Below are 3,761 nucleotides of genomic sequence, written 5' to 3'. Positions count from 1 at the left end.
TTTTTTTTTTTTTTCAACAATTGTTACATTTATATATAATACATAATCAATGAGATGGGATAATTAAGCATCTATGTAATTACCGCCCCGGTAAATAATGAAAAGTAAACCAGTTATGTTTCCCAATCAATCACATATTTTCCGGTCGTAAAAACGTAATAGGGCGTCATATGTTCAGTGCAAACAAATATTCATTCATGCCAATTAATGTTTGCTAATATTTTGTCGTTTAACAGCTGATTCAAAATGTAATTGATAATTGCGTGCTTTATTCCAATCACTCTTTTTTTTTGCGATCAATTATTTTTAAGTTTCAATTTCAAATTTTAACTTTTAAATTTTGACATTTCAGATTTATTAACTTCAATTTTGAAATAAGGAAATTTTCATTTCATTCATTGCTTACATTTTCATACTCTTGCATTTCTCCATTATCTATCTACCTATATATATATGTATATATGCAATTTTGATGAAATATCAAAAAATTTCAAAATTTCTCGTTTTCTTTGCTTGCTCATTTTGAAGTATTATCAAAGAATAATTGTAAATAAATAAATTACCAATCAAATTTTTTTGAAATTAGCAATTTTTATCATTTCTAACATTTGGAAGAAGGATTATTTTTTAACGAATGTAATCCATAAAACGCTTCAATTTCTAACTTTTTAAATGATAACAAACTTTAAACCCTTTATGATAAAAATGATAAAAACCTTAAATCATTTATAAATTTCAAATCATTGATGAATTTCGATTTTTGATTTAATAATTTGCTAGAAAATACGAATAAATTGATGGTAACAGTAATGGTTGAAATATTTGAAATGAAATTTTGTTTAATACAGTAATACATAGAAGAATAAATGAAATTTTATACCAATGTAAAATTTTAAAACAAATAAAAATGCTGCCATTCTTTATCCCAGAAATAAAAAATACAAACCATATGAGGCATACTGAAATTTAATTTAATTTAATTTTTTTTCGTCATTTTTGCTGTTTTTTTCTCTTCTTCGTGTCTTCTCTGATTGAATATCTTCAATATGATTATTCTATTTTTTTTTACCCATTCTATTCCAAATATTTTTGCATTTTTTTGTGGATTTATTTGTTTATAAATTTTTAAAAAATCTTTTTTATAAGGTAAAATTTTTGACAAAAATAATTTTTTTCTGTATCATCGATTACATATTAATTGGATTTTGTAACAAGAAAAAAAATTATGCGATTAGTAGATGAAATATTAATTTTTATAGGATTATCAAAATTGAAAGATAGATGAGAATGGAAGATATATATATGTATAGACACACATTTCTGGTTTTCTCTTTTTTGGAAAAAAGAATATTTTAGATTAAATTTTTCATCTGCCAAATGCGCATCCATCACTCACCAATTTTATATTTCAATTTCATTTTAACCAATATTCATCTTCCTTTACCCCTTTTTTTTTCATTTATAAATCTGTTTGCAAAATTGATTTACATAAACTAAATTAAACTTTCATGAAAGACAATGAATTCGTTCCTACCAGTATCGTACCAAACTGGTACTGGTACCAGTCTGGTACCAGTACCAGTTTGAAATCCGGCTAGGTATATTTTTTGAAGTATTATAATGCTATCTGTGATTAATTAATTATCACTTTTGTACAGTTTAGTACTTGTAATGAATTAATCATCCAGTGAATTAAGCGGAATAATTGAGCAATTAGTCTTATCGATTCAATTCAGCAGTAAATCTCACCGGTAATATCTGATAATCATTCACCATTCGGAACGGAAATATCTGGTATATCTTGTATACCGGATGATATGTTGGATTCAAGGATCAGTGAAGAAAAAACATAACTGTATTCTTGTTGTAACTGTCTTCAATAAGATTGATATGTTTTTTGAAGCAATACATTTTCCGACTTTTTATCCGTCATTTTTCCTAAAACCTTTAATTATTATCATTATTACGGTATAATGATTAATGGCAACGGTAATTAAGTTGACAAAGTTTTCCGCTTAATTATATAGTTTTAATATCGATTTTCTGCAGCAAAAAATTTGGAAAAGCAAAAATAATTTGCAAATATTTTAATAGGAAACATTTAAAATTTATCATTTAACAATAATCCTGTTTATCAACAAAATTTTATTTCGATTCAACAATGTTGGTGGTGATGTTGGTTGGTTGTTGTAATGATAGAAATGTATTTCATTGACATCATCACTACTGATAACAAATATTATGCTATCATATATAAATTGTTATCACGGTACAGGGACTTCAATAGTTTGAAATATTGTAATAAATTGATGCAAGATTATTACTATCATTTGCTGCGATATTAAATTTAATTCTTTAACTTCTAATTTTTTTCTTCCTTTTGTTTTTTTTTATTTGTTTTTGTTTTTTAGAGTTAGGAACACAATTATTAATTTGCTGGGAAATAATTAATTATTATGCACTTGACAAAAAAATAGAAAAAATTGAATTCGTTTTTGTTCCTTTTTTATCATTTTATTGTTCAAATAAAAATTTTCTGCTAAAAACGTTCGTTTGTAACGTAAAAATTAATGAAAAATTTACCCTTTTCCCTTTCATTTTTTTTTCTTTTAAATATCATGAATCATTCCATAGAGTTTGATTTTAAATGAAATCTTTTAGAATAAAAAAAATCATTTAAATTCTTTTTGCATTCTTTTCCCTTTTAAATCCAATTACTTTCCAGTTCGTTTAATCCAACCTATACCAGTTGATAGAACAATAGATTTCTGGTTTTATGATAGTGCAATCACACAGCATTAACTATTAGTTTTTCGACATAGTAAGTTAGAATGGCACGAAACAAAACAAATAAACTCCATAGTATTAGCAATTTCATTAAAAAAAAAGAAAAAAAACTGTAATAGAGCTTTCTTATATTTGAATTTTTCGAAATTTGATTCGACAAATTTCCTGAAATTAAAATTTCCCCCCCCCCCCCCCCCCCGGACAAGACATTAGTCAATACCGCCATTATTGTAAGTAGAATTTTCGGCTTTTACTACGTTAGTTCAAACTTCCCTATAAAATTCAACATTTCACAGAGTCAGTTTGTTTGTCCGAACAAATAAGTATTCATTGTTCCACGTGAGTCTTTGAAACTCGAATCTCGAGTAGTGATATGATATCGCTGGTGAAGATTATCTTAAGTGATAATTGACAAATGACCTTTTTCATAACTCATTTTCCTGATCAGTGATTTATTTACCTATATATAATAAATTTGTACAAATAAAAAGGCATATTTGTTTAAAAACTTATTTCCATAAGTTTCAAAAATCTTTTTTAAATCTTCTACTGATTTTTTTTTATAATTTCTAACTGATTTGTTCTTATTCTACGCTAATACCCTGCTTTTTTTTTGAGGAAAGAAGAAAGTGAAAGGAAGGAAACTTAAATTATCATCATTTGTAAGATATATACTTTTCACTAAGATTTTTTCAAACAAAGATGAAAATATAAGAAAAACAAAATTTATGAAGTATTGATAGATCAATTTTGCTAAAAGAAAAAAAAATTTAACAATAACAGTCTTTTTCAGACGTAAAACTTAATTTGAAAAAAAAAAGAAAAAAAAGAGAGAAAAAGAAAAGAAAGGAAAAATGAACTTCTTAAAAACAAACGTTATTTTCGTCCTTTCGAATTATCACATTTTAAATAACTTTTTCGATCGGATGACAACTGTAACGATTTCTTTCCTATATTGTATACTTTTCTGTTTT

The sequence above is a fragment of the Loa loa genome (genome assembly GCF_000183805.2).
Source record: "Loa loa unplaced genomic scaffold supercont3.166, whole genome shotgun sequence".
NCBI lineage: Eukaryota > Metazoa > Nematoda > Chromadorea > Rhabditida > Onchocercidae > Loa > Loa loa.
Note: the sequence above shows the minus strand (reverse complement) of the source record.